Source organism: Ctenocephalides felis, unplaced genomic scaffold, assembly GCF_003426905.1.
Source record: "Ctenocephalides felis isolate EL2017-DRISC unplaced genomic scaffold, ASM342690v1 CF-g0.4_SCAFFOLD_01604, whole genome shotgun sequence".
Taxonomy (NCBI): Eukaryota; Metazoa; Arthropoda; class Insecta; order Siphonaptera; family Pulicidae; genus Ctenocephalides; species Ctenocephalides felis.
The window spans coordinates 37,798,005-37,810,730 of NW_020537758.1; the positions used below are offsets into that span (position 1 = coordinate 37,798,005).

The window sequence follows — 12,726 nt, forward strand, 5'->3', positions numbered from 1 at the left end:
AAAATTTATTCTTGTTAAATACTACGGATTTGGTTTTAAAATTCGGGAAATTGTTAACTTTCGTGAGATTTTTGGATAACAAATTATTATTTTTATGATGAAGTAATAATGGTCTGATTACGGTAACTTATATTCGCTTTGGTCATACAATTAGTGTATAGGTTTACATAATACTTTTTTTTTTAAATTTTTATTTGGTCTCGCCAACTCTGAACATTTAGCGACCTACAACATTTTTATTTATTTACATTCTAATTTTTATATCATTTTCAATCTATATATGTATCCTATTCTATATTCTTCTTCTTATTTTCTTCAATTTTTGCTTTTTTTCAAATTTCTAATTCTATTTAACTTCTACCTTCATTCCATTATTTTCTTCATTCTTCTTTTAATTTTAGAAAGTTTCAATATTTCTCTTCTGTCATTCCTATTTTTCTTAATTTTTATTCAAATTCTACTTAACAATAAAATTTTTATTTGATTTCAAACTATACATATTTTTATTTCTATATTCTAAGTCAATGGCAGGATTTGATCCGAAGATCCCAGTCGTGTGAATCGAACACGCTACCAAGTGAGCTATGCTCGCCACTACATAATACTTTATTTTCAATATAAAGTAGTTCCTAATTATATATATATATATATATATATATATATATATAGTTATTATATTAAAAAGATAAATTATATTATTTTTTATTTATCATTTGTTTCAACACAAAAGCTCACAGGGCCCTTCTGATCGATGTTCAAATGGCAAAAAAAATGTATGCTCCTAATCGAATACTTGTTTTTCTAAAAAAACGACTTAGCTCAGACATAAATCTTCTCTTCTGTGAATTTTTATTTTAGTGCAAAAATGTATTTAAATTTTAAATTTCGCTTCAAAGAATGAATCTAAAATTTGCAGTAATCTCTGTTTGTAAACTATTTCGACTTACATGTATCCACTATCTTTTACGATTGAAATATTCATTAACGACTTAATAAAACCAATAATAACACTATAAATAAATATCAGAACATATCCATAAAGTTTTACATACGATGCATTTACTAACGAATAACATATCCGTATATATCGATCAAGTTTATCGATTCGAGAGCTTACGATCGCAACAGAAGGAACCAGTTATCTATTTATAGATCGACATCAGCGGGATATGTGCGGAAGATATTATTCCGAAAAATAATATTTTTATTTCCAATACTGAAAGGTTAATGTTGCAGCACTTGTGAATAAATCTCTAAACCGTGGACCGATAATTTTCTCACATTTTGAATAGAGCAATGATAAAAGAACGTGGGCTAGCCATCCCTTGTTCAGGGTAAGATACCAGATCTTGACACTGGTATCCGGCAGTATGATACAAGATTTTCACTTGAAATCATGGTCACCATGACAATTCTGCCTAATCACTTATTGCGATTTAAAATAGACAGCTATATGAACTAGCTGTAAGTAGAATTCTGTCTTAAGGCAATTAAGGCATTAAGTGCCTTAAGACAAATTGCTGGAACTTCCCGTACCAAAATTTTTTTTTTTTTAAAAACGATTAACATTTTTGAAAAAAGTTTACTTCGAAAAAATATTTTTGAGAAACTATAAATTGGACAAAAAATTACTTTTTTATGAAAAAAAAAATTAGATTTTTTTTTTTTTTAATTTTTTTTTTTTGAAAAACAATGTTTTTTTTATTTTGACATATTTTGGAAGGTCTAAACTTTTTTTCAAAGCAATCGTACTGCTTTAACTGCATAAAGACGAAATATCAAAGTGCGTAAGCGCCGCGTCGCCGTCTAACGCGTAAACATTGATACGGAACCCATAGGACTGTAAACCAAATTCATACTTATTGTTAAAATCTCTACAAAATATCTGATAATATTGTGCATATGTCTAATGATCATTTTTGACCGCCAAATGGCATTTTTTTTTACTTTTTTCGTTAGATCCCTGAAACCGCTAGACCTGCCTTTATGAAAATTTGATCGGTTCTTCACCTCGTCAATATAAGTAAAATGTTTTCTGAATTATTAAAATCGGACGCTCCGTTCTCTTAAAAACTGAGTTACCATTTTCGGCATTTTTTGCCCCGTATCCTCAGAACGGCTAGACATGCCTTCGCCAAAAACTAATCAGCACGTCTCCTTACCAATACGAATCGAATGTTTTTTTAATTATTCAAATCGGTTGATCCGTGTTCCCGAAATCGTCGACGAAAATTTGTATCCGCACATACATACACACACGTACATACATACACACACATACATCTATTTTTTCTAAGGTATGCCAAAATGTTCAGAAACCTTTGAAACGTAAAGATATATAAAAATTTTCATTTTCAATTTTTTTGCGATTACTATAACTTGCCCTATGGGAAGTTAATAAGAAAATTGAATTATAACACAGATAGTAATTTTGGAAATCATATTCATAAAAATTTCAATTATGTGTACATACAAATACAAGATCTTCGGAAACAAAATTCTCATGAAATAGTCGTTTGTCAACAATCATTTATAAAACATATAAAAAACAACATTTTATATAAGTGGTTTTTCGTATATTATAAATGTGTAACGTTTGCTTTACCTTGTTTCTTTTTTTGAATATATAAATTGATGGCAAGTCGAATTTTATAACCAAAAAAATAAAATAGCACACACTGTTTATTATGGTCTTGTGTCCCCAAAATACAATGGTTTTTGCATAATTTTGTGCTTTCTTGGCAGCATGTATGTCTGCATTTTATCTCTTTTGTTTTGCATATATTTTCATCTTTATCATATAAGTCGGTAAAACTGAATTTAAAATCGTCTTTCAGAAATGTTGCAATTTTTCCAAATTTTGATTAGAAGAGCTATGAGATTTTAATTAGACGTAGAGAGATGCGACAACCTTTTGGGTTGCCATGTATAAAAAATATCATAGGACTTATTAAATTCTGATTGCTGTTAGAAATGTATGCATAATAAAATTAAAAGGTTGTACTGATATTTTAAATTGTTACATATCCCGATTAATAGACTAATCCAAATTCTTCAGAAAAAATATTTAATCTCTCTGACTCGCAGTAATAACATACTGCAATTACAATAACATACTATAATTTGAATATGTTATTACAAAATATTTAGTAAAATTGTTTTAAAAAAAATTGAAACAGATTTTTTTTCCAAAATCAATTATTTTGTTAAAACAAGCAGAAAGTTTTTTTGAATCATTTAAATCGGACGCTGGACGCAAAGGTAGGCCCAGTTCGAACATACTATAATTTGAATATGTTATTACAAAATATTTAGTACTCAGTAATATATTATTAATTTTCAGTTATTTTATGTATCCATGGACGTAATCAGGAGTACAGATGGTGATTCGATGTGACCAATTTTTTTTTTATTTTTAAGTCAATTGTTTGAATTTATATTGAAATAAATAGGTTAATTTTTATTGAATCTCCATTTAATTTTTGTCAATTTTTAGATTTTCATAGTAAAATGCTCATTATTAACCCTTTTCACTCGGATGCCGCCCGAATTTTGTTTTTTTTTTACTAACATAAATTCTTAACACAAAAGAGTTGTATCTTCATTTTTTACTTTGTTTATAAGTAAGGTATCTTTTAGAGGCATCAATTATTTTTCTTATAAAAAATTTTTAATATTAAAAATATCTTTATTTTAGAATCCAAAAGGAAGAAACAATACATTTAAACATTGAACCAGCAATGTTTGATAAATTTAATACACGTTTCTATTGGAATTAAAAAAAAAATCCGTTTAAAGAATTTTGGTCACCCCCATGAGATGATGTAATAATTTCATGCAGTTTAATTTAAAAAAATAATAATTTGGGAACTGCGGTGTAAAGTGTGAAAATTTTTTACACTTGACCTAATGCTCATCAAATTACAAATTTAAAAACCTAAATATGTATTATGTTTGAAAATGTAAATTAGAAAAAAAAAATGATCTAAATAAGAATGATTTAAAAAAGCAGAAAATATTTTTACAAATTAGATGTAAATTATATTTCAATTTATTTCTCAATACAGCGTTTTGGTTTTTTCCAACTCGCATAATCCATAATTAATAGGCAAAATTGTGTAATCAAATAATACATTCAATATATTATTATTTACAGATTCTTATCAGATTTCTACTTAATAAATCTATGTCTAAATAGCAAATAACTATAGTGCGTAGGCTTTTAAAATTGCATTGTGTGTACATATTTCAATTTCGTAACAACTAATATGTTCTTTGAGAGTCAATATGATAATACTCCATATGGTACGCCGATCGGTCATATGTTACAAAACCGGTTCCATGTGTGTCTTTTTAGTTTAGTTTTCGGTATCGGTCTGGACCGGTCAGGTTTCGGTTTATTTTCTTATGTTATGTATTTCCAGTCTTGGGTGAGATAAGTCCCAGCCATCTCTGGAAGAAAGTGAAAGTTTATATATGACATAATCGTTATCGATGATTATGGGACATTGCGTTGTATTGCCTCGAGACGAGAAGAGTGTTAAGCAGTTTTTTTCGCAGATGACATGATTAATTACCATGTTGTGTCAAATACAGATACGAATCAGGAAAATGTGATAGAGAAAATACCGTAAAAAGTTAATTAATTTGTATGCTTTTTTATTTTCGAAGAAGCTTATGTTTCCTTCAGAAATCTCGAACATGACATAAGTTTTCTTGACTTTTAAAGTCATTTTAAATCATTTGTAATTATCGATTTAATCTATAATATATTTTTTATTTTTATATGATCCACCTGCCTATCTGTCTGTTTACTTGTCTACTTGTGAGGCCCGGGCCTAGGGCGGCACAATTTGGGAGGCGGCAAATTTTTCCGATTTTTTTTGTCACGGCAATTTATTTTAAGGATTGATCTTGATCTAGATAAATCTCTATGAAATAGAATGTTATTCGTTTTCTAATCAAACTTATTCAAGGGCGCCTCATTAATATTTTTAGTGATGTATCATGTTTAAAATAAAAATTATCAAATTAATAAGCTTTTTTGTTCGAAATAAAATAAAATAAAACTAGTGGGGTGTATGGCATTGTGCCTTAAGGCAAATTGCTAGAACTTCTCGTACCGTAACGAAATGTTCGAAAAATATTAAATGTTTTCAAATAGATTATTACAAATAAATACTGTAACATTGTATAATATTTATAAGAATTATATAAACTGAATTGCAAAGTTGAAACTATTTTATAAAGTATATAAGTGAGCTTTGAAACTTTAGTCAGAATCAAAAATAAAATCTGAATTATTTTCGATATATAAAAAAAATTGTTTTAAAAAAAATTGAAACAGATTTTTTTTTCAAAAATCAATTATTTTGTTAAAACAAGCAGAAGGTTTTTTTGAATCATTTAAATCGGACGCTGGACGCAAAGGTAGGCCCATCGGTTTCGGAGATACAGAGCTAAATGTTAAAAAAATTGCAGTTTTTAAGAGAACTAAGCGTTCGATTTAAATGATTCAAAGAACTTTCTGCTTGTTTCGCCAAAATAATTGCTTTTGGAAAAAAAAAATTTGTTTCTATTTTTTTTTTAAAAAAATATTTTTTTGCTTGGAATTATTTGCAAATGCGTTTAGACTGTGACTATACGGGAGCACTTTTTCAATTTTGTGTAAATTAGGCAACTATTTTTTTTTTTTAAATTGATTTATGATTTACAGCTCAGATATAACAAGATAGCAAAAATAATGAAAGTTACAGTATCTGTAATAATATATTTGAAAACCGTTTAAATTTCTCGAATATTCCATTACGGTACGGAAAGTTCCAGCAATTTGCCTTAAGGCACGATGCCATACACCACTAGTTTTATTTTACAATTATATATAAAAACGCACAAATTAATAAGACGAAAATACAAATAAAAACGTATTTAATACAAATAATACTTCACAATCAAATCAAATATATGAATCAAACAGAACTAGATGCAAATATTAGCAGTAATAATTTCGACCATATCGCCACGAAGGTTGAATTATGACTGATTGTGAGGTACAATAAACTTTTCGTATTGCACCCTCTATGGTTCCGAACCCGAAACTATTCAATTAGATAACAATTTTAGAATTTTTGAATTTTAGTATCATCTGGTAACAATTCATAGTTTTGTCCCTTTCTGACCCCAATAAAAAAGATGCGCAATAACAAATAAAATCATTCTGTATTTGGACCTCTCGGTGGACACTAGTCAGTGGTAAGTCTTTTAAAAAATATTTATGTATTATGTAATCATTTCGTGCATTCAGTTTCAAATACGTGTCTTGGAACTTGGGTTTTGATTCGATTTGACTTGATTTTCTGTTGAATTATAATTATAAGAATGTAAATAAATTGAAGTAAAAATTCATCTCTTTTATATTAAACGATTTGCGTTACATTTTCTAATCCAATATATTTGTGCTGTAGTGTCGCCTTAGTGTTTATTGTTGTGAAAATATTTAATTTTAGCATTTGAGTTAACATAAATAATTTGATGCAATCTTTGGATTATTAAATTTGAATATAATTAAATAATATTAAATTTTAATATAAATCTTATCTTTCAAATATTTACGATTGACTATATTTGTTTTGTTTCAGATTTCATACAGTGTTTTGCGCAGTGGCGGATTGCTTTAGGGATTTATTGTGCATGAATTTTTTTTTATTCAATCACATTTACAATTTTTAATTATTTTTTATAATTTTGTTAAATTATAATTATGAGTTATTTGCGTCCACATTTTAATTTTTTTTTTGTTCGTGCGAGGACTTATTCGTAATTTTAATATCGTTTAAAACGATTTCCGCGTTTAAATGTGTTCCTGTCGCCTACCCCCCACGGCAGGTTCTAGTAATTCGCGTTTCGTTAATAATTTTTTTTTCATTTGGTGTATGGGTCCTTGCGATGTTTTTCCCAGAAGCAACGCAACCCCATACACTTTAATTTATAATTAGTATTATTTGTACAATGTTTATTTTTTGGAATTATTTTATTAGTAGCATGGATGTAAATAACTAGTCTAAAAATCAAAAATTTTTGTTAAATAAATTACTTGTTTTTATTTTGACTGATTTTTCTACCGTAATGCAATGAACATATTTTAATTAAATAATTTAAATTTTTTGTGATTGCACAATAAGTCTCCTAAACGGAGAAATGTTGAAGACGTACTGTTTGAAGTTAAAAAAAGTATGATGATACAAAACCCTAAATTATGTAAAAAATAACAAAATTAACATCTATTTTAGTGTAAATGGGCCTCAACTAAAGATACCAGGAGGTAGAATACTCCAACAACGAACAGGAGAAGATGTGTACCTATATGATGCACCAGAGCACTAGAATGATTACAAGCAGGTTGCCACATATAGTATTTATGATTCATCATCTATTCCATGTTCTCAAGTCACTTTTCATTTCAGGCATGCAGAGTTAAATTACCCTTCATATTTGGGAGTGAGATGCTAAATATACCAAATAGCAATCATTGCACTCTAACAAGAGTACCCTTAACCCTTTCAGTTCACCTCAATATAGATACGTACAGGTTTTCTTAATTCATAAGTTAATATTAAGTAATTAGACCTTAGTTAGATATAAGTATAAAATATTTTTTTGTTACCGGGGCCCCGTTTGTATGTTCGTCCCTATTTTTAGGGGCGCTTGTGTTTTTTTTATCTCATTTCAGATATCTTTGCAAGAAAATTGCTTACCAAGCATACAGGTACTACCAAAAAAAACTCTACCGAATAGAAAGATATGTGCAAGTGACTACCAAGAACTACTTCCACAACCCATAGGAGGACATGGTCAGACCAATTGATGTACCAAGACACTAAAATTATTGGCATACTGCTAAGTAATATGTATAAATCTTTTTTCTTTATATTTTCTAAACCACTTTTTATTTCAGGGTTACAGAATTAATTTCTTTTCGCACCACAAAGCACCAGGACTTCTAAATACCTGCCAGGAGGATACGCATATTTAAAGGTTTTTATCCTATTATTGTTAATTTAACCTTATTATTAGTTATGAGCATATATGCTTTTATTAATATAACCGGAGCCCCGTTTATTTGTTTGTCCCTATTTTTAGGGGCATTTGTGTGTTTTTTTTTTCATTTTAGATGTCTTTCAAAGAAGACATTATATTGTATGTCTATATGTTTTACCAAGATATACACGAACCACCAAGAGACCACTACCGAATTAAAGGACATGTGCAAGTGGGTACCAACAATTACTTCTGCAACCCATACGAATAAATGTAATGAAATTCTATGTTTACCTCTTTTTAGATCTTGCACGAGATTTGGCAGAAAATATTAACTCAAAACCAACTAGCACCACTACTACTACCTGAACTACCGCCTGCAACTGAATTGGATGATATGACATAATCAAAAGGAAAATTAACTGTGAGATAAGACTTTTTATTATTATAGTAGTATTTAGTTAATATCAGGTTAAGGGACGTTTTGACATTAAAATCTTCGATCGTACCTTTTTTGGGGTTGTTCGCGTACTTTTATTCAGAGCTCAAAAGGGTGGCGTCATGAAAGAACTTCTCTTATATTTTTCGCGCTTTTCTTTACATTAATTAATTAATTATCATTTGTCATAAACTTCATGGGCTGGGAACCTATGAAGTTTTTTTCCAAGTGTTTACATGGTGGATCTGGGGGGTACATCATGTAAATGCTCTTTTTTATAAATTTACAATCACCGCTAAAATACTAAAGTACAGATTTTATATTGATTTTTTTCTTTACCACGAGAGGTTCTTTCATTTTTAAAAACCGAAATTTTTGGGTACATTAGGTCATTTCGCGGTGGTTCTTCTTTTCGCGATATATTCGGGTCAGTTAGGTATAATTAGTTTGTAAGTTAGTTTAAGTGGATTAGGGCTGCAGAAATCGATACTTAGTAGTATTTACACTATATCCATTTCCATCTGAAATGTTAGAAACGTAAATATGAATAGAAGTATCTATTTCTGTGGCGACACCACATTAAAAAAAACGCGCCTGGCAACTTTACCCCATGGGTGGTGAGGAAAAAAGTTGCATCCTAATTAAGTACATATAATTATCAAAAATAAAATATTTAAATAATTATATTAATTAATAAACATAAATGTGTCAATATATATATGTGCGCATCACTGATAATTATGTAATATCGAAATATCTTAAAATAAAATTTTTGCAAAATAATCTTTGCTTTTTAATATGTGATTAATGCTATTTTTAATTGTTTTTTCAGAACTTCATGAAGAATTATTAGATGCTTTCAAAAAGAATATTGTCAATAATTATTAATTTTGAATTAGTTGAAAAAATACTATAAATATTACAATGCGAAGAGTTATATGGTTTTTGATAAAATATATTTTATCTCTTCGCATTGTAGTATGTATATAGTATTTTTTCAACCTCTAATTCAAAATCAATAACTATTATTCTTTTTAAAAGCATCGAATAATTCTTTAGTATATGTGAGATTTAAAACTTTAGTCAGAATTAAAAATAAAATCTGAATTATTTTTAATATACACGAAAAAAATTTTTTTGAAAAAATTTTGTTAAAATAAGTAGAAAGTTCTTTGAATCTTTCAAATCGGACGCTTAGTTCTCTCAAAAACTGCCATTTTTTGCACATTTAGCTGGGTAACGGCTGGACCTGCCTTTGCCAAAATCTAATTACCACTTCTCCCCATCATTACAAATTGAATGTTTTTTAGATCATTTAAATTGGATGCTTCGTTCTCTCAAAAACTCGATTTCTATTTTCTGCACTCTTTGCTCCGTAACTCCGAAATTACTATTTAAAATTACTATAACTTACCCAACGCAAAGTTAAAAATTATATCTAAATAATTTAAAATAAATTGTTTAATTAAAAAAGTAAAATTTTGTCTATTAAAAAGGGCGCCTGAACGGATAGGGCCTAGGGCGGCAGAAAGCTTAATCCGCCACTGTCACTACTGCTTGATATCGTGCTGTCTGTACGAAGGATTAAACCAAAATTGAATTAAGTTTGATTATGAAAATATAAATGATCAAAAGAGTTGGCATGCAATTAATCATGTTATATAAAACTTAGATATACCAATTTATCATTTATATTTTTTCATTTTCATAATATTTAAATTTTTATTTTAAGAAAGTGCTGGATACAATTGATGGTTTGAGATATATGGGTGATATTAATATCTGAATATATCTAAATAATATAGGAAGGCTTAAAATAGAGTTAAATTGCATAAACAAATACAGTTATTAACAAAAAATTATATCTTGCTGATTGTTAGTCAAAAATTTGCCTTTGGAAATCAACCAATAAAATTAAACTTTGAAACCAATGACCATCATTCTTGTGCCAGAAGAAATGAATAATATTTTTGCAGTGACTTCATAATTTGAAACAGTCAAATCATAAGTTTAAAAAAAACTTGAAATATTATTTTTAAATCACTGTAAACAAATGCGCCGAGCTAGAATGAACGCACAGGCTATAAAAGATCGGGTCTTTAAACTTTTAAACATCCTTTTGCCTTAGCAGACGAATGCAACTGGAGGTGGAAATTAGTAGGTAAATGTCGATATAAAACTGATTTTTCGATTCAAGAAGAGTCAAGAAGTCAAAATTTAAATGAAATATATTTGCTGAAAATTTTGGAAAACTGTATAAACTTTAGTACACTCGGCATACAACAAAACGTACACTTGGATATCTCTTTATACTTCTACGTAAGAATTGCTGTATAAGGAAATCTATTCACTTCCTTATGAATAAATTAATAATGGAGAAGTAATTAAATTAAAGAATAGTTCAATAAATAAACCCTGTAGATTGATGGCTTGTATACTATTCTAAGATCATCACAAAAATTAGTTACAAAAACATAGTAGTCCAGTCATTATAGTAAGTTCACCTCGGAATTCGAGATACCCAGCTGTAATTCTGTAAATACTGTATATTTACACCTTAAAGTTGTCTCAAAACCTACATATGGTATTGACACCTTACCATATGTAGGTATTTAGTAATTTACAGACTTACAGCTGGGTAACTCCAATTCCGAGATTCTTACCTAATTTAAGCTTAAATGACTGGACTATCAGTAAGTATAAATTAAATAGTACACAATAAACATAAATAAAGTTGTTTTTAATCAACTTTCAAATACGTGGTATTTTTAATTATTTTGATATTTACTACTACAAACTGAAACAAACAAATCCTGTTGAAAGAATGTTCAAAATTCTTCTATTTACCAAAAATAATTGACTAAACAAACACAAAAAATAATTTTATTTTTATTTATATTCAATTGATGTAAAAATATAGATCAGCAATATGTTTCCAAGTGAAAATAGCTCTTCAAACAGATTTTTCCAACAAATTGAAAATATATCATTCATATTAGATGAATTTTAATAATAAAAATATAATAAATGTAAATAAATACCTAAGAACTTGATTGGCAAAATGCTCTGATATGATGAATGCCTCTCCATAGAAAGAGTTTAACTTCTTACTTTTTTATATATAATATTTAATTCCGTCTCTGGCGTTTTTGGTTTAATATATATATACAAAATTCTGTGATTGACGATTATACTCGTAATTTTTAAATAAAAGTGCCACTCTCAACTGGTTAATATCGAATTAGCTCTTCCTCCACTAACGGAGCGCAATGGTGCGATTCATTCGATTATGAGAAAATAACATAAGGCTTCTTTTCATGTGCACGCCTGCACGCTTTTGTAAACAAACATGACAATTTGCTTACAGGCCATATGCATATGGTCGAGATTAAACACAAATTCAAAATTCAGAGAAAAATATCATCTACGTAGTAAATTCAACCTTAAAATCATAAAACTGGAAAATTCCGAAATTATGTACGCCATGGCACGTGCACGTGCAATATGAAGGGAAATGGTAAGAGATCAGATTTCAGCATTTTGAGAAAGGTTTAAAAAATTATTATTTCTGGCTTTTTATATTCTAAACATAATTCTTTCGTTGTTCCTTTTTTTTAGAATATAACAAAAGACAACAAACGAATTTGCTTCTGAGATAGATGTTTTTGGTAAAATATAAAATTATAAAAAACAAAGCTCCTCAAATGATGTTATAAATAGTGTTTTGTAGGTTTTATCAAGTGTTTCATATAAGTAATTTTTATTTAGTGTTGAATATTTTGTTTTGTTCTTTTTATTAATCTTTAGCATATACACTATATAATGTAAATCTATTGTAATATTGTCATGGGCGTTAAATAAATAAATAAATAAATAAATAGAAGAACAAAGTTGTAAATTGGTATATCATATTTTAAATACCATGGGGGCATCGATTTTTCAAAGCAAGACCCGTATCGTTTGTGCCCTTAAAAATATAAAATTTTGAGCGTATATCTGCTTATCTACTTACCTACATAACCAGTATTTTCAAAATAATGATTACTATAAAATTTCACTATATATTTAGAAACACTACACTAGATAAATAAATACAATTTTTTTACCACTCAATTATTTTATTTTTACTTTAAAGTATCTAATTGAAAATCAAAACTGATATAAATTGAATAAAACAATATTGTTCATTCTGTTATCTATATTTGGACCAGAATAGTATAAAAATGCATTATTATGCATTCGCATCGGTA

The 12,726-nt window shown here is 28.3% G+C and overlaps 1 long non-coding RNA gene across 1 annotated transcript; it reads left to right on the top strand.

Moving 5' to 3' along the window:
* The first annotated feature begins 7,663 nt into the window (after positions 1-7,663).
* Positions 7,664-8,458, top strand: LOC113373208. Its single transcript, XR_003366892.1, has 4 exons — positions 7,664-7,900; positions 7,955-8,034; positions 8,140-8,269; positions 8,342-8,458. It is a non-coding gene; the product is annotated as an uncharacterized LOC113373208 (long non-coding RNA).
* The last annotated feature ends 4,268 nt before the right edge of the window (positions 8,459-12,726 follow it).